The sequence below is a fragment of the Mytilus trossulus genome, chromosome 14 (genome assembly GCF_036588685.1).
Source record: "Mytilus trossulus isolate FHL-02 chromosome 14, PNRI_Mtr1.1.1.hap1, whole genome shotgun sequence".
Lineage (NCBI taxonomy): Eukaryota > Metazoa > Mollusca > Bivalvia > Mytilida > Mytilidae > Mytilus > Mytilus trossulus.
In genome coordinates, this window is record NC_086386.1 from 29,430,689 (window position 1) to 29,451,631 (window position 20,943).

The following is a 20,943-nucleotide window of genomic DNA, read 5'->3' on the forward strand; positions in this document are numbered from 1 at the left end:
ATTTAATAAATATAGCGAAAAATTGCGAAAATTGGGGGAAATAATATATTTTTAGTAGCATTATTATTTTAAAATCTTAAGAGGTTCCCCGGCCGTTACTTGCAAATTAAACTCTTAAAGTATGTAACGATCTATAACGAATATATGCATTCATCATGTGTGCAGATACGACGACTTTATAGGGTCTGTCATAAGTGCACTTTGTATGCCCTGCATGTGTGCACTCAGGAGGTCCTCCTGAGCGGTGTTTAGACGTACCGGGAAAATCTTATCTGATTCAGGATCAATTCATCGGTTACACTCCCCTGTCACCAGTGATCCTTTTTGCTGACATTCTGAAAAAGTATTGTGTAGTCCCTGTGTAAGTGTTGACTCTCAATTTGCACATGTGATTTTTTTTAATATTCCCCGGACTTCTGCAAAAAACAATTATTCAGTTCACTGATTAAGATGGAAGGTAAACGAACAGAAAGTCACAGGACATTCCGACAAAAAGTCACAGGACAAAAAGTCAGACACATGTCAAACTCAGACATAAAGTATCAAAGTTGATACGACAAAAAGTCACAAACAATTTGTTGACAATTGTTTGAATGTAAATGAAAAAAGATTTTGAAATATTTTCTTTTTATTACATATATTCATTTTTAATTGAAGGAAATTGTTCATAATATAAAAAAAGAAGATGTGGTATGATTGCCAATGAGACAACTGTCCACAAGAGACCAAAATGACACAGACATTAACAACTATAGGTCTTTGCGGCTTTCAACAATGAGCCAATATAAAAAAGATGTGGTATGATTGCCAATGAGACAACTGTCCACAAGAGACCAAAATGACACAGACATTAACAACGATAGGTCACCATACAGCCTTCAACAATGAGCAAAGCAGAGGTAAAGCCCATACCGCATAGTCAGCTGTAAAAGGCAATCATACCATATTTTTTTTTTGTATATTTACATAATGTACATGTCAAAAAATGCGTGCAAATGTAATCAAAAGCTGCACACATTGTACATGTTGTACGTAATGATTTTTGTGTGCAAATGTAATGGTAATGTGCGCAAACCTAATGCACTGATTTATTTGTTTTTAATCAATTTTAATTACAAAGTTGCTACATTATGTTCATGTATAAAACTTCAAGAAAAATACAAAAAGAGTGTTTTCTTGTTCAAAGAAAAATAATCTCAAAACTAAATTGTGACTTTTTGTCCTGTGACAGTGTGTGACTTTTTGACTGTGACTTTCTGTCCTACATTCAGATTGAAAAGGAGAGTTTGGTTGACCCCGTCTCCTTCTATCTGAGACTACTATGATATCTCAGTGATGAGCTTTATGTTTCATGTACAAATGTATTGTGCTTGTCATGTATGTATGTCGGATAAAAGCTCTACAGAGCTTATGTTGTATTGTTATATGTATAACCGACAATAAATTAATAGCCCCTAACAAGTAAGAATTAGGTTACTTCTTTTTGTTTTGACATCTTGCAAGGGTTTTTATACCCCCGTATTAAAATTATACCCCCACTTTAAAAAATGGGGTATACTGTTTTACCCCTGTCTGTCCATCCATCCTTGCGTCAGTCAGTCCGTCCAATGAATATTTTTTGTCCCATTTTCCTCAGGAACTACAATAGAAGGATTTCTGAAATTTGGTTTCAGGGTTAAATAAGTCAGCTATACCGTGTGATGCATTTTCAGTTTCATCACTCCACAACTTCCTGTTTTCCGAACACTTAGAACACTTGTTATGTACAAAAAAATGAATAACAGATATGTTTCACATAAACAAATGACAATCACTGAATTATAGGATCCTGAGTTGGAAGAGGCACATCCATAACAAAATGGCAGGGTATAAGGAACTTTGAAAATGTTTAGTTTTTGTGGTTTGGTCTTTTTTCTGGATACTGTAAGCAATAAGGCCCCTTTACTTAGTGAATGAAATAATTGTAAGATACACATATCTGTCTGCCATATTTTATATGAACTTGACCTCATTTTCATAGTTCATTGGTCAATGAAATTCTGCATTGATTTGTCAGTTTATCATATGTTTAAAGTAACAGGTAGATTATATTTGGTAGATATGAAACAATTGTAAGGTGTGCATGTCTGAATGGCAGATTCATATATAAACCATGACCGCATTTTATTGTTCTTTGGTCAATGATAAGTTTTCTTGGTTTTGTCATTTTATCAGTTTTTCTAAGCATAGGTCTACTTGTTGTTGTATGGAATGACTACAAGGTATCATATAAAAAAAATGTCTGCCTGCCAATGTTAATTTTACTGTGACCTCTGATTCATAGAATAATGATAATATTCATGATATTGAACAGCAAGAATGATGAGTAAGTTGATGTTATATACAAATAAGGCAAAATTTTCAGTTGCCTACTAATTATGTAATAGTAGTTATTTTTGTCATTAAATGATGTTTACTCTTTTATGTGTAGGGCAAGAACATTAAAGATAAAGAGGAAACTATAAACAGAAGAAATTATCAACAAAATAAGATTTACAGAGGTCAACAAAGCCTAAATGGTAAGTCCACTGTTATAAAAGTTTTTGTCCTTGAATAATGATTAAATATGTGGTATGATTGAGAAAACTATCCATCAGAGTTCAATTAAGTGGATGTAAGCATTGTAATTACTTATTAGAGGCCAGTGATGACCTGTAACATGTGTAAGTAATGAGAAAACCCATACCCTATACATGTTATAGTAATCTATAAAAGACAACACTAACCAAATTTGAAACAGAGCATCAATTCAAACGTCAAATATACCAGACTAATTTATAAAAACAAAAAATTAGGAAAAATAAAAATGACGGATATGAACCAACATCAACCACTGAACTATGTACAAGCTCCTGATATTGGACAGGTATAATATGGCTGGGTTGATATAAAAAAAAAACAAAAAAAAACACTTATCAGTCTGATTTCCAATGAGACATTTCTCCAATAGACATGATAGAGGGAGGCTCTTGGGTATAACAATTTCAGAAAAATATTTAATAATTTTTTTTCACAACTCATTTTATTTATAACTGTATCATATGGTACACCAAATCATTCAAATCATTCAAAACAATCAATTCGGTTTGGCCCCAGATGACTTTTAAAATGTATATATCATTGAAAAAGCTCCAAATTATCTCCCTTTGGTGCAAAAAGGCCATTGTAATGTAATATCTTTTTTAACTCATCGGTGGCCTTTCTTTTTATGCCCCACCTACGATAGTAGAGCTGCATTATGTTTTCTGGTCTGTGCGTCCGTTCTTCCGTCTGTCTGTCTGTTTGTTCATCCGTCTGTCCGTTCGTCCGTCTGTCCCGCTTTAGGTTAAAGTTTTTGGTCAAGGTAGTTTTTGATGAAGTTGAAGTCCAATCAACTTGAAACTTAGTACAAATGTTCCTTATGATATGATCTTTCTAATTTTTAAACCAAATTAAACTTTTGACCCCAATTTCACAGTCCACTGAACATAGAAAATGAAAGTGCATGTTTCAGGTTAAAGTTTTTGGTCAAGGTAGTTTTTGATGAAGTTGAAGTCCAATCAGCTTGAAACTTAGTACACATGTTCCTTATGATATTATCTTTCTAATTTTAATGCCTTATTATATTTTTTATCCAATTTCATGGTCAATTGAACATGGAAAATGATAGTGCGAGTAGGGCATTTGTGTACTTCAGACGAATTCTTGTTTATTATAATTTTTAAATAAGCTGTACTTTAACTAAACTATTATAAAAGTTAAGCGATTTCGGTAATTTATTACTTGAATATTCAAAAGAAAGTTCATCATAATAATCATAAACATGATAAAATAGCCATTTTATTTATTTCTTCACCGATAATTTTTGAGTTTGTGTATTTGTAGGTCAGACATCTCGATTTTCATAGTCATCATTCACAGATCAATACTGAACGGAAAACTTAAAGCTGATATTTTTCTCCATAGTGCGACTTTTTTTATTAATTTGAAATGGAATGTGTATTTTCCTACATTTATTTGAAAGAGGAAATTTCAACATGAGGACTATAAACAAAAAGGAGTCATATCATCACGATCATTGATGCACAAGAACTTGATCATAGAAATACAACAATGTAATTATCAATTGAAAGATGGAACGAATGAACAAAATATTAGAATGTTGTTGTCCAAATAAAATTGCTTTGTCTTCTCATTTGAATCTCTCCATTCAGTAAAGATGTACAGAGGAAGATCTTTGAAGAACAGATTGAAAAAAATGTTTTGTCTAAGAATTGCAGGAATATTCTAGTGAATGAAATTATTTATTGACTTCACTCTTATATAGTGGACTGAATAATTGTACATAGCAAGTTGTGAATAAAGAAAACAAAAACTTTAACAAAAAGTGTTTATATTATAAATTTGCAAATATAAGCATACTATTATGTACACTACAAAGGTATATCTAATTCAAATTGTTTGCATATGCAAGTATTGCAATGAAACTATAACAAAGAAAATCTTACCTCATGAAAAGAGTAAACTATTCAGTCAGAATATAAAATATTTTTCAGTTCTATTTTTCATAATAGAATAAACAAGTCAAAGATTTCAAAACAATATTTTTTCATTTATTTAGACATTTCATCATTTTGTTTCAGTGAACGGACTTTATTCTTTGACTGTAAATATTATTATACATTCCAAAATAATAATGATCTTTATTGTCATATAAACAAATACAAAACATGTTTGTGACAAAAGAAAAAAATATATATATATATATATGTATACATGTATATAAAAAATATAAAAAAAACTTGTATACATTTAAAACATTTTACTACCAAACAGCATTCACTGTAACATACACATAACTTTATATTTATATATATATATTTATAATTTTAATCCCATAGGATTTTATTTTGTCCCATGGGATATTGAAAATCCCATGGGATAATAAAAATCCCATGGGATTTTTTTTGTCCCATGGGACAACAAATATCCCATGGGACTACAATTATCCCATGGGACCAAAAAAAATCCCATGGGATTTAACCAAAATCCCATGGGATAATGGTCAATCCCATGGGATTTTGCCCTGTCCCATGGGATATTGAAAATCCCATGTTTTTATAAATCAAATAGCAAAATAAATATGCTAGTAACAGTAGAAAACCAATGAAATTATTGAATCCCATGTAATTCCGCACATTTTGGTTATATTCATGACATTGTAGCTCTTGTTTGAGGCGGCGGCGGATTTGCAAATGAGTGTTTTGCAAATTAAAAGTGTCCAGTTGATGATCACACAGAAACGTGTTACACATTGTTATCTGCGTACCCTTTCGAAGCACCTGTGATCACCCCTAGTTTTGGTAGGGTTCATGTCGCTTATTCTTTATTTTTCTATGTTGCATCATTTGTTCTATTGTTTGTCAGTTTGTCTTTTTTCATTTGAAACCAGGCGTTGTCAGTTTATTTTCGATTTATGAGTTTGCCTGTCCCTCTGGTATCTTTCGTCCCTGTTTTATCATTGTAAATGTTTTTAATGAGCAAGAGATGAAATAATAAATAGATATGTTTGATACTAATATTGATCTTGAGTTCACTAATAAAAAAAACCAATTCTCACTGAACAATTTTATTATTCTACGCAAAATTATATTCAACAAGGTAGCAGAGTCGTTATAATACTTGAAATTTTGAATAAGTTGAAGATCGACATAGACGGTCATCTCAGTACTAGAGACTAAGACACGACACGATTTTTATTTTGACACTATAAATTTCTCCTACTTAAGCATGGCGTTGTCAGTTTATTTTCGATCTATTAGTATGACTGTCCTCTCTGGTATCTTTTGCCCCTCTTGAAGTAGCAAATATACTAACATCACTTGCATACGGGATAACTTATTCGATATTCAAGAGCTTGTAGCTGCTACCAAGACTTTGTCACCAGTATGTGAGTAGACAGTTGATGAATTAGGGATATTTCAAAGAACGTCTTGTCCTGTTTCTAAAAAGGTTCATTGGAAGGTATCAAGACCTTGTTGATAAATATACCTTGTAAACTTTACAAACAATACACGATGGTTTTGAAGTTTAGATCGGTTACTGACGTTGTTTACCCTCTTAATAATAAGGTGTTATAGTATTCTTATATTTGTCGTTTTGAATATTACTTTTACTGTTAAGTCTAATATTGGTAATATCTACTTGACGAGTGTCGGTACTACATGTAACATGTATACATCCAGACATCGTGTTATTGTACAATGGTAATTTTTTGTATTTTTGTTTTTCATTTTTTTGTATGTACTTTGTCTTTATGCCTGTTTGTGTTTCTTTGTTTCATATATGTCTGATCTCAAAGTGATTACGATTATAACACAATGTTGAATGGTGTTTGGCCACGAGCATCACTGAAGAGAAATGTATTGTCGAAATGCGCATCTTGTGCAAGAAAATTGGTACCGTTAATTTTATTACTACCATTGGATCAATGCCTCTTCTGTTGGACTATTAGTCCCCAAGGGAATCACCAGCCCAGTAGCCAGTACTTCGGTTCTGGCATGAAAATACGGACTTTTTGTGTTATTAAAATTTGCTGTTACAAAATATTAGAAATGAAATTATTATAAATTAAGGAATATATCTCCCTCAAGCAAAGCTCTGATTCCTTTCACAAATTTTGCTATACTTTTTGGGCCTTTTGGATTATAGCTCTGCATCTTCTATATAAGCTTTGGATTTCAAATATTTTGGCCACGAGCATCACTAAAGAGACATGTATTGTGGAATTGCGCATCTGATGCACGAAAATTGGTACTGTTAATTTTATTGTACCCCTATTTTGACATTTTTACCCTATGTCTGTTTGTATTGTTCACATATCCATCGTTGTCAATAATGAAATTATATGCAACTGTCATGCAAATGAGAGGTTTAGCTAGCTATAAAAATTGGTTTAATCTACTTTTTTTCCACATACTAAAATGCCTATACAAATTCAGGAATATGACAGTTGTTATCCTTTATATTTTGTGTGTGAGCTAATTGATTTTGCAATTTGATTGGAGATTTTCCGCTTTGCATTTTCCTCAGAGTTCGGTAGTTTTATGATTTTACTTTTGATTGTTATATTCCTATGTGCATGTGCAGCTGTCCACATATATTAAACTTGATTTGTAGTATCAGCAATCAATTTCTATATAATATAGGGTAGACAGATATACAATGTTTGATTTAGATTAGTATACTTGTTTGAGCTCCCAAATGCTGGCAAGTTACATAAATGTCTTTTCAATGAAGGCATAACGAGTACTGTTATGCGTAGTTATCTGCGCTATGCATTCTAAGCGGGAATATAAATCATTTGACAGTTTGCATTCAACCCGATTTGTTTTTAACTTTGTTAGAAAAAACAACGTTGTATTTGAAACGCAAACGACTATTCTTATAAAATTATACAATTAATAGATGTACATGTACATTGCCAAATATACAGTATCATTCAATTTTCTATTTTCAATCATTTAGTTGTAAATTGTTTCTTATATTTTGTAATATTATTTTGAAAATTGTGCGTCGCTGTTGGTCATGTTTCTAGGGAAGAGAATGTGATAAGGTCCGATTAGGACTGTTTTTGCGTAACACTTGCCTTTTGTTCACATGTAAGTATGCCTTTATTGTAGTATACATTGACTGGATGCTGCAAACCTTCATACATGTACGACAGAATATTTGTGTTATATGTCATTGAGCCTGGTTTAGATAAGAAAGAAATGTTTTATGTTCGATTAAGTCCGTTAAATGATCATACATTTCATAATGGTAACCTGTACTTTCTGACCTCGCAATATTTGAGTGTGGTGTTGTTTAAAAAGACAAAGGTGAAGACCATTTATAATCACTTACCATACGTGAACTAAGATTTGAACTTGAATTGGTATACGTAGTCTTAAACCCATTTATTTTTAAACCAGTTGTTGGCATGATACGGGTTATGTTCTTATATATTTTATGATAGTATGATGTTTAACTCCTATAGGGAGGAATCGTGCTTGATTTTCATTTGATGAAGACATCATCTTTCAATCAGTTTAATTAAGGTTTACAACTGGCAATTCAGTAACTGCTATTATTCCTTTAGTAATTTATGTATCATTGTCATTTTGTCAAGTTTAGTGTGTGGCCTATTCTAAGATCGCACTCAGAGACTTCTTTTAAAATGAGTTAAACTGTGCGTAAGCCCGTGGGTTTGTTTATTTTACATATAATTTAAATTATAAGGGGTTGGTTGAGATCTAACAAATTTGTTTAACCCCACTGCATTTTTGCACCTGTCTTAATTCAGGCGTCTCTGGTCTTTGTATGTTTTGTTTTATTTTGATTTTAGTTCATTTATATGGTTAGGACATAATAGCGACGTCAACTTTCACTGAATATGAACACATTTTGTTTATAGGCCAGCTAAAGGCCGCCACTGGAAATGGATTTTATCGCTGTGTCGTAGACCGGTTGGTTTTCTGGGGCTGTTTACTGCTCTTTGGTTAGGTTGTTGTCTCTTTGGCACATTCCCATTTTCCATTTGATTTTATGCGAGTTGAGGTGGGATCACATGAACGGGCGACAATATTATGATTACTAGTATTAGCATTCCTTCAAATTATTTGTACATAAAACGATAGTAAAATAAAATTGTTTAATATTATTGTTCTGTTGTTTTGTTTTAGAACAAAGCAGGAATAACCATACAACGCATGTATTATGTTTGATAAATTTAATGCTTTGTGGATGTCTATATATTTCAATAACGAATTTTGTTGATATATATCTTGTTCTTTTAAAAGAGTTATTCTCTGTAAAAACCAAAGATATTCAAGGGACTGTTCTAACCAATGTCACAGATTTTCGATAGCTTTTCAATATTAAGCCCATATGATGCCCTGATAACAAAAATAACTTTCATTTTTGTTTTTGGGGTTTCTGTTGCTATGGTTACAGGTCCCATATATATAAGCCCAGAAACAGAGTAGCAAAATCTCAAAATGCATCATTTTTCAAGTTTCATTATTTTTAACAAATATACATTTTTAGCCTAAATCATAGGTATACTGAACAAGTAAAGGTCTGAAATAACACATTAAAGTAAACAGACATTGTCTTGAACCAATTCAAAACATTAAAACTTGTATCTGAAAAGTGCTGATTTTGCATTTTTTCAAACTGCTGAAAAAGGCATTTTTTAGTGAATTTCAAAATGATTTTATTTTTTATCCCAACGTCAGATATATTTGTTATGCCCCCAAAATGATCTTCATATATCACTCTTTCACCAAGAAAAAAATTGGCTGTGTGTTTTTTGTTGTTTAAAAAAAAAAATTGTTCAAAATTTTCTGAAATTTGGCAAAACTTGAAATTGCATTGTGCAGATTAAAAGAAAGTAAGTGGTTATATTCGTCAATTTCAAAATTTTTCTTATTTAACTTTGTAAAACCATACTGATAAGGAATTGTTTTGATACACAACTTATATTATTCAAAATAAATATCAATAACAGTTGCTATGGAAACACATTACAAAGAACATTGCAGTTGGCTTCAGACCACAATTAATTCCCTTTTTCCATGGCCTTTGAATATAGTTCCCAATTATTATATGGGGTATTTATTTCTAAGTATTCTGGCTACTGTTTTCTTTGAAATATTTAATATTTAATTGGTCCTATCAGTTGCATATATATATTGAAAAAGTAAAACATTTGAAAAAAACAAATTGTTTAAAGTGAAAGTAGTGATTTGGTCACAATGAAAGTAAGGTAAAATTCACAATGGAAAATCCCATATCAAATGGCAAAATCAGAAGCTAAAACATGTCAAAAGAATGAATAACAGCTCTCATATTCCTGAGTTGGTACAGACCTTTTTTTAATGTAGAAAATGGTGGATTATACCTGGTTTATAGCTAGTTAAACTACTCACTTGTATAACAGTTGGATACATTTCTAGAGGTTACAGGTAAAACATGCAACTTGAGATGCGACTATGACAAAATAATTGGCATTAACAAAAGAGATAAACAGAAAACTTGAAATCAGTTTTATTTTGCAGCTAGATGTCACATAATATTTATTCTCAGATATGTCTGGAAGCATCTGATAAACTGGATTATACAACATGGTCTGTGTCTAGAATGACAGTATTTTTTTGTGGTGCTAAGATTCAGCCTTTTTCAATGAATCAACAAAAGAACAAAATGAACCTTTTGGTAATGCTTGAGGTTTCTGTTCCTGGTTATTAGAACTCAATTACATTGTCAGTGAATAAAGGACATCTTCTGTATTTTGTGGAAAAACAGTTGTAATAATGTTCTTCATTATTTCAAGTAATCTATTACAATAAACATATTTGGAACTTTTAGAATATATATTCTTGGAACTCATTTCTTCTTCTGAAAAACACCTCATCCTAACTGCTTGTAAAACTCATTAACATGGTGAAATTCATTATCTAGAAACTGCTGGATTATTTCTAAATAAAAGAAAGTATTTTATTTTAAAAACTTAATCAAATATTAGATATAAGCAATTTTTACTAGTTTAAATAATTTTTTCCTAATGATTGATGCTTACACAAAATTCAAAAGACAGTTTTGTGTCTTTCATGGTTAACTTTTGAGTGCATTATTTATGCACTTTTTATACATCATTTACAGGACTATTATGGCATACTGTTGTCCGTTTGTCTATCGGTCATCAACATGTCAGACATGAACTCAATAAACTGCTGCGCCATGAGTGTATGATACGCCCTTTGTCTTAAGGTCAAGTTACAGTAAATGGGCTATGTCTTCGATTTCAGTAAAATTTGGCATACAGCTCTGGCTCGATGAACTTCAACTGAAAATCGAAATAATAATGCATTTATCTCAATTATCATTTGAAATATTACTGATTGAATTCTTACAAAATGGGTGAATATTTGTATAGAATGCACATCAAATCGGCGAAAACCCTTCTAAAATGTGTCTTAAAATCGCCAAATCTCTAATTCTACTCCATAGATTTTTCTTAAAAAACTATATGTTGTTGATACATAAATTTCCGTTATAATGATGCAAAATAAAGATAGGGTCACCGACTTCGTTTTTACAGTATACATCATTCAAAGTTGCGTTCTTTGAGAAAAAATCCGACAAAACGTCGAAATAATCGTAACGTTATCGCGTTGCAGGCCGTAAACAGTCATCAAAAGTACCAGGATTACAATTTTATACGCCAGACGCGCGTTTCGTCTACATAAGACTCATCAGTGACGCTAATATGATTTTTGACGTTTTTCACTACATGTACCAATAAGGTAACAAATTGATTATTAGATAAAAAAAAGAAGTCGGTGACCCTATGATTATTTCATATCATTAAAACAGAAATTTATCTGTCAACAATATATAGTTTTTTAAGAAAAATCTATGGAGTAGAATTAGAGATTTGGCGATTTTAAGACAAAATTTAGAAGGTTTTTCGCCGATTTTATGTGCTTTCTATACAAATGTTCACCCATATTAAGAGAAATCAATCTGCAACTTTTCAGCAAATAAAAGAGATAAATGTATTATTTTTTCGATTTTCAGTTGTAGTTCAACGAGCCAAGGTTGTATGCAATTTTGTAGCAAAATCTGCGACATAGCCCATTTACTGTTCCTTTACCTTAAGTGTAAGTTTTATGCAATAATCATCAACACTTTCTGAGATACAGCGGGACAGGTGCAAAATAACCCTTTTATACCAGAAAACTCAATAACTCTAAAATATAAACATTTTGAATCATCACCAAAAAGTAAACAGATCTGTAGATTAACATAACTAAGAAGTTTGTACAGTTTTAAGCAATCATCATAAATCATTTTTGAGATACGGCGGGACATGTGAAAAAAAACCACACCCCTTTTTTAGTTACAAAGTCCTGTAACTCAAAAAGGTTTAATCTTGTTTTTACCAAAACGTATACAGATCATTTTGACCATTATAAGTAACAACTACATTATGTTTCATGAAATTTGGAAAAGTCCTTATAATGTTATGGTGCGATATGTTTACGCTGGACAGATAGACGGAGGACATTTGTATACCATAATAGGTCTTGGGCATATAATTTCTTTTTAACCTATTTGCATAGCCAGAACCAGGCTTAATACAGCTCTGAATTTGGATTGTGATTAAACATTTGACAATTAAGCTAAAATGGTTCAATATCCAAACTAAATAGATTCAACATGTCAAAGAACCCCAAGATTTCAATTTTTGTTGAAATCAAACAAAGTTAAATTTTGAAACTTGATGTGGACCAACTTGAAAACTGGGCCCATAATCAAAAATCTAAACACATGTTTAGATTCAGCACATATAAGAACCCCAAGAATTCAATATTTGTTAAAATCAAACTAAGTTTAATTTTGGACCCTTTGGAACTTAATGTAGACCAATTTGAAAATGGGACCCAAAATCAAAAATCTAAATACACAGTTTGATTGAGCATATCAAAGAACCCCAGGAATTCAATGGTTTGATGAAATTAAACAGTTTTGGAACCTTTAAACCTCAATATGGACAAATTTGATAACAGGGCCCAAAAATCACAATACATGGTTAAATTCAGCATGAACCCCTTACATTATTTTTTTGTAAAAATAAAACGAAGTCTAATTTTGGACCCTTTGGACCTTAATGTAGACCTATTTTAAAACGGGACCCAAAATTAAAAAATTAATATACAGTTAAATTGGGCTTATCAATTAATCTCAAGAATTAAATTTTTGATAAAATCAAACTAAGTTTAATTTTAGACCCTTGGTACCTTATTAGTGTAGATCAATTTGAAAACGGGACCCATAATTAAAAATCTAAATAGACAGTTAGATTTGACATATCAAAGAACCCCAATAATTCAATTTTTGATAAAATCAAACAAAGTTAAATTTTGGACCCTCAATGGACCCATTTAAAAAAAGGGACCCAAAATCCCTAAACTTAATACATGTTTAGATTTAGCACATGAAAGAAGCCCCGAAATACAAGAATAAAATCGCATTGAAATGGGTCAAAAAATAAGCAATTTATAAAAAGTTATAGAAAAGTAATGTTTCTGAGTCATGTTTCTCCCTATTGCATAGATATTTCTAATTAAAATAAAAAATTGGCTCTTATTTTGGCCAATTGATGTTATAATCACTTGTATAGTTGATTATAGTTCTTAGTATAAATAGAATCTTCTTTAAAGAATAATAATTATTTACACAACAATTAAATTGATTCAGCTTATTTAAATGGAGAATAAAAATAAGAATCAGCAATATAAACAGCAAATAAGGTTTGTAATTTTTGTTAAAATGATTATTTTTTCATAGACAAAAATTTTTATTATGATACAGTTAAGTATAATTTTTTAAATAAATTTAAATAGGTGCAATTTGTGAAAAGGACAAGACTCTCTAATATATATTTTTCTAGCCTACCTGTCTCTATCCGTGTTTGTGAAGACTTTGTATGACAAATATGTACCTGTATATCATAGTATTATTGCTAAACACATGCTGAACCTTTGGTGAAGAAACAAGGATTACTTTTAAACAATATATTATTATTACCTCATTTCACCTTCAAGTACTGCATCATTGACATCTATTCTTATTTTCTTCAGAAACAAAGTACAACATGCTGGAAAAAATGATAGCAATTATTTATAAAACTACAGTTAAACATTGAAACAAGTTCTGTGTTAATCTATACATGTATTGCTGTTCAAGATTTATTACAGCTAATTTCCTAATGCTTACAAAGTAAAACTTTGATTTTCTTGCTTGCTTTGTTTGTATAATTGTTTATACAAGCTTTATAAATAAGAATGACATCTTTAAACAATTTATATTGGCATAGTTAAACCTGTATATCATATTTGAATTTAATTGGGTGTTATCCTTATGAGTGTACAATATACAAACAAAGCAAGCAGGCTAACCAAAATTTTATTCTACATGCATTAAGAAATTAGCTGTAATATTGCATACCAATTATTCATATGTTAAAGTGAAAGGTAATAAACCATACACAGATTTTATTTGCAACAGAGTACTCATCTGTTTTCTATCATTATACAATTTTTTTTTCAATATTTTTTTTTTGGGGAAGCCGGTTATTTACAGTTTCAAACCATTGTTAAAAGATACTCATTATTTAGGATGTTTTAAAAACCTGATCAAATCTCAGAGATGGGGAGGAGGGATATAGAATTCACATCTAATCTTGGGGGAGGGGGTGGGGAGCTTGATATTGAATGCAAATCAAATATTTATATTCACAACAATGGTGTTATGAAAATAGGAGTTTTAAAGTTTTGACAATTTTACAGCTAAAGTACTGTTTTGAAATCAATAACAAATAATTCATAAATTGTAAAAATAATAGATTAAACCATGAACACATCATTTAAGAAGCTTAATAGGGTTTACCAAACAAAGAATAATTAATATAAGCAAATTATTGAATTAAAAAATAAATATGAACATTATAATTGGAGATACATTTTGTTAATAAGCACACATAATTGATCATAATTAAAATAGAGAATAATGGGATGCAAAAGTAAGAAGAATAACTGTGGAAAACAAAATAAGGTAATACAATCAGAGGCGGATTTAGAGGAAACCCAGGGGGCCGCCCCCCCTTTTTAGGAAAAAAAATAGTTGCTTGTCTAGGGAATCACTGAAGCTTGACTGAAGCGGGCCCCACTCTTAGGTCAGTCAGTGGGCCCCACTCTGGATCTGCCAATGACAATATAGATTATAAATCTCAGAATGAAGGACAAACATTAAAAAGAAATCAAATTACTACAGAAATCTACATTTTGATTATAAAATCATTTTCCTTAGAATTGTACAGAATAAGTATTTGTTTTAGAAAATGTGTAAAAAGTAAATAATACATAAAAATTAGAGGACCCCAATTCTTACACTCATGAAAGTCATGAAAGGAGGTACATTGTAAATTATATATCTGTTTTGAAACTAAATAAATGTTTGCATTGTCTTAGTAATTGAGAATGTTTAACAAATAATCAATGATGAATGATAATTATGAAAATCTAAATATTACATAAACTAATCCAAACTATAAAAGGGGGAAAGGGGGGGCATGACAATTTCATTTTATTTTCATTACTCACATTCTTGTCTAGTTAATAAGATGAATAAATTTCCTTTTCCTTCGGTCCACTACTTGCTAGTTTAAGGCTAGTTCTGTAAAGTAACGACTTGAGTCCAGAATTCTTGATGTGGTCAATATCTGGATGAAAACTTTTTCTTGGCATAACATGCGACGTGCACAATTTGAATTGTTTTTTCTTCTTCATTTAATTGAAATACAATATTGATGTGAAGATCTAGAGCTACTGATGGTTTAAGACCATTCTCAGAAAAAATAGCAAACATTTGGTACATGTATGTACTGCCTGTGTTTCACTGTTTCAGTGTTTGGCAAGAGGTTCATCAAATGAGTTTATCACAATCCACAAACTTTAGAGAGAAATTGCACTCCATAGTACTATCTACCTTGAAATATCTTATTTTTACCAACATTATAATGGTTTTATCAGTGTCTGCATTTCGTCTGCACTTTATTTTGGGCATTAATCCTTGTACTTCCTGTTGTTTCTTTATGTTTTCAATGAAGAAGAACAATAAAGGGGAGATAATTCATAGACACATAATTGATTTTTTCAAGTTTTCAATCCACATTTTTTTTTCTTAAATCAAAAAACACATCCCTGAATTTTTTTTAATTTTTAAATGGGGGGTTTATCTTTATGATTTTGACAATCTTTTCAAAAAACTATCTCGGAAATTTTTTCAAAGCTTCAATGAATTTTGGTGAAATCTGGTTTTCATTTAGATGTCAGAATCACCCCCTTCTCCAATAGAAAATAAGCACATGTACGCAATTGTCAGCCAAATATGTAATATATTTTTAAAAAGGCAAAGGTAACAGCTTTGAGATGTGATAAGTGTCTGCATCAATTACTGTCAGGATAACGGGAAAATAAGCATTGATATTTAGGATTTTTTTTAGAATTTTCATTGAAAAAAAGCCCAAAATCAAAATGGCCGCCATTTCCATAGTAACAAAGCCCAAAATCAATTTTTAAATTGTTAGTTGTTAAGTATATTAGTTATGTAGTATGTGTACAAAGAATGGTAAAAATCTGTGACATAGGTGTGAACACTAATTTTGGTCCTTACAGAGAATGGCTCTTAACTTATTCATATATTCCAAACGAGAACATGGATCTTATCAATCCGTTGAACAAAAATACATTTTTTATGTACATGTATATGTACAGATTAAAACTTGACCTCTCACGTATCTGCCCTAGAAAGTAATATGGCGTAAATGTGACCATGCGAATATAATATGATAATTCCATGATGTGACCTACCATCAATGTGTCCGTATATATTCTCATGAGACCAATATTTGGCGCTGATGGTGACCAATTAGCAATTTTCATTATATAAATTAAATCTGACCTTTATGTCGACATACTCTTATATTAGATTAATATTATTCCACATCTTCTTCCTTCAATTAAGAATTTAATATTAGATGTTAGATAATTGGACATCTCTATGGATTCAAGACATGTCAAAACTTTGATAGCAATTTATAGCTTACAATTGATACATTGAGAAGTACAAAAAAATGTATTATAAACTCGTGCCAAGTTGATCTAAGATGGTTTAGCCTAGTCAGATTATGTTCCTACTGCTCATATATCGCTTCATGTATTTACAAATATACATATTTTTTTTTTACCCAAGTTTAAAAAAAATGGTTATGAGAAGGATCGTGAATGAGGTTAATACAAGAAAGGCGTTCCGGACGCATCGATTTTTAAGAATTATTTTCAATTATAAAACGTTCGAGAGCTTGAAAACGCGTTGTTGCAGACCATAATGGTTTTACATCTGTAATATCCTGTTTGGTTATTTTGTCTTTTGGTTGTTTATCTCATTTCGTTTAAATTTGCAAACATGGTTTAATATTCACTTCGTTATAGATTTAATATTGATCTTATTACATGGTTATTTTAAATTTTGTTCTTTTTCAATATTGAATTGCCTTTATTGCCCTGTTGTAGCATGTCAACCTCCAGTTCGGGATGTCATACATAGGTTAGATATTTGTTGTCGGACAGAAGGGAAAACCAACGATTTTAACTATAGACACTTGCATATTATAGTAAGAAAACTGTCTGTCAGACAACAAGTCGGAGTAGAGCATAATAAAATATATGTATATGGATAGTTATTTCGCGTCTATCATGAACAAGACAGTGTCAATTCCTTTTATAAATAATAACGTGCCTGGTATCTTTATAAATATGCATGTTCAATTTGCCGCCAGATGATACATGAAATATAAAAAAGAAGGTGTGGTATGATTGTCAATGAGACAAATCTCCATAAGAGACCATAATAGCACAGAAATTACCGCATATAGGTCACCGTACGGCCTTCAACAATGAGCAAAGCCCATACTGCATACTAGTCGTCAGCTATAAAAGGCCCTGAAATGACAATGTAAAACAATTTAAACGAAAAAACTAACGGCCTAATTTATGTGACGTCACGTGAGTAGCCGTCATTCGATAAATCAATCAGCCAATCAACCTATCTTTTTATTTTAACATATTTATCAATTTAAGTTGTTTTATAATTATGCGTTATATTGTAACTGCTGATTTCTGAATCGTTTATAGCTGCAATGTTTTGTAACACCAGCATTCTACACGTGCCTTGCATGGGTGTAAGGTGCATGTTCTATTTCCTGTTCTAATTATTGAAAAGGGTAGTGCATTATTTACAACTGCACAAATTGAACAAATGAAGGTAAAACATGCAACAACTCACGATTTTAATTAGAAAAGCATGACACCTGTAGGAAGATCAAATGCGTGTTCATGGTGTTACAGACAATTAGATCAATAAACATTTGCCACATTAAAATTTTATTAAAACAACTATAAAACATTTATTGATCAGATATCCACCATTTAGTTTTGCAATATAAAAAAAAGGAACAATCCATTTTTATTAATTGGTTAATTGACTTTATTCACATGAATCATCAGAGACCAAATGCATGTGCTGTAAAAGTATGTTTACGATCGTTATCAAACGTGGTAAAAACCATCAAAGACAACTAAAGTACTAACTGCAACGTTCATATTTACTGGAGCGCATCCTTCTACTCACAAATGTATACCCATGTTTGTATTTAGGAAGATTAATACATTTTGCTTCTTTCAATGTAAAGAATAAACCGGAAGCCGTCGATCAAATTTAACTTCGACTTGAACTAATGACATTTATTGCACCGAATGAGTATTTCGTCAATTTCAAAATGTCTGATTCCTTAGTGACACCCAAGGTCACAAATTTCAAATTCAAAAACCTCCCAAAAACTTACAAATTTGACGTTCATCTTTGTTCATAGCCCTCATGTATTCTCTTTCTGTATTATGTACACGTATATCCGGGATTGTAAATGAAGTGACTAACGTGTGCATAATTATTTTATAATTGTAATTATCTAAAATCCGATTTAACTGTAAAACGGCCATACAAAGTAATAAGTCGAAAAATAGACTGACAACACCATTGTTAAAAATGATAAAAACAAACCAACAACAGTTCACAAAACACAAAATAGAAAAAAACATAAAGACTGAACAACAAATGCTCTACCAAAAAGTGGGGATGATTTAAATGAGAAGTTTTGTAAAACATAATAACAAGCAGGAAAACAACCAGAGAGAGTAAAATCTTGTAAGATATCCAATTAAGATTCTTTTTTATTTTGCAGAATGAAACTTCACTTATATAAAATGATATTAGAAGATGTGGTATGACTGCCAATGAGACAAACTTTCAATCCAACTCACACTAAGTTAAAGTAAACCATTGCTTACTACTAATATAACATGATTGAAATGAAATAACTAATGTGATTTATAATTATCTTAATCTTTATGTACCTGACCTATGATAATGTAATGCATTCACATCTCCCACAGATTGAGTCTTTTATCAAATGTCCAAAATCAATTACACAAAAAACGTATTTGAACGCAACGCAAGCCTCTTTATTTTCCTTTTAAGGTGATTATTTTACATGAATAAACATTTGAATGAACCAGGAAGAGAAGTAGAAGATCAATAACACATATTAAAATCTTTGACTTTGTTTGATGAATGATTTTGCAGATGCCTCGGTTGTGCAGAACGATAGAGGATATAAGAAAAAAAATGTTATCAATAATATTGTTATTAATAAATCATAAGCCGGGACGTGAAAATCTATATGAATTAGAATATAAGTATAATTGTAGATAGGTTTTTGTTTCAACAACTTTGAAGTTAGGAATAAGTATTACGTCCCTTGAAAGTATCAAAGATAAATGTAAAAATGAGTGTGCAGTCATATGACTTGATTAAAACGCTATTTTGTTCCTACTATTTTCCACAAGCCAATATGGATATGAACACTAGGAAGTGTTGAGATATAAGGAAAGACAGGATTATACAATACAACAAATCGATTTATGTTATAAAATCAAAATAAATCTGGTTTAAAAGATAACGATTACACCAAAAATCACATATTAAGCTACTCAATCAGAAAATTTACTTATGTTTACAATTAGGGACCGTCTTGTATAGAGTAACTTTTAATGTAGTGAATTAAATAAATGAATACATTGTATATACTTTTAAAATTGAATTCAAACATCTTCTGAATCGTTCTAATGAAAACAAAAACAGCTTAATTAGTGGATGTTTTATATACATGTATAATAGACGTCCCACGTACGATTGTGTCCGTCTTCTATTTGCCAAAGTCAGTTTTAACATTACACGATCTGGCCGAGAGAAATGAGAAGAGATAAAACGAGTCGATATTGCCACGAGTGGGTCGGACAAGTTGTATAGAGGGAAATTTGATTTGAACAGTCATTGAAAACACGGGGAATGTTAGCTGTGGCAGAAGTTAGGCATTGTTACAGGAAACCCTAGGACAACGGACCAATGAAAGTGTTTCTTCAAGGGTTATTATCGTGAGGGGAGTATTACACTCTTCCGTTACGTTCTATTCGTTTTTATAACGTTGCTAATAATAGCCGAAAATATTTCATCGGTACAGTCGAACCAAACAACCTGTTCAAAGTCAGAAATGTGACAGTTATTATCCATTCGTTTGATGTGTTTGAGCTTTATGTTTCGCATTTTGACTACGGACTTTTCGTTTCGAATATTTTTTTCTGAATTCGGTATATTTGTTTTTTGACCTTTTTCCCCATTATGCACGAGTCTTACTGTCAAATGTCAGGGTACTAATTTTACCATTTTGATTTCCAACCAAGTCACACTTCTTTGTGTTCACCATGTACAGGGGCGTAGCTAGCGTTCAATTCAACTGTAGGCACAAATCGGCAGGGGGTCTGGGGGCCGCGTAAGGCCCCCATTCGGTCCAGGGCTGAGCCCTGGTAGGGGGTTCAGGGGGGGCGAAGCCCCCCCGACGGAAAACGGTTTTCAGCATTTTAGTTGCATAATTTTTTGTACAAAAATATCATGTTTACTGGTTTTTATCATGATATCCATGAAGAACAGTTCGAAGAATTATGAGTAATTTTACATTAACACGTGAATTAACGTAGTACAATCAGAAATCTGAAAAAAATAAATAAAATATTGATATTTACAATATGCCCAGTATAGATCAGACTAGTTTTAGAGAGGGTCAAAGGAAAAGATTTTTTACTTTTTTAAATGTATCTTTTAACTTAAATTTTGGGGGAAAAAAATGTTAAACAAATCTTATAT

At 31.3% G+C, this 20,943-nt stretch overlaps 1 long non-coding RNA gene across 1 annotated transcript; it reads left to right on the top strand.

The window, feature by feature from the left end:
- Positions 1–212: 212 nt before the first annotated feature.
- LOC134696438 (uncharacterized) lies at positions 213–4,694 on the top strand. The gene is made up of 3 exons (XR_010102947.1): positions 213–361; positions 2,471–2,558; positions 3,904–4,694. It is a non-coding gene; the product is annotated as an uncharacterized LOC134696438 (long non-coding RNA).
- Positions 4,695–20,943: the final 16,249 nt, after the last annotated feature.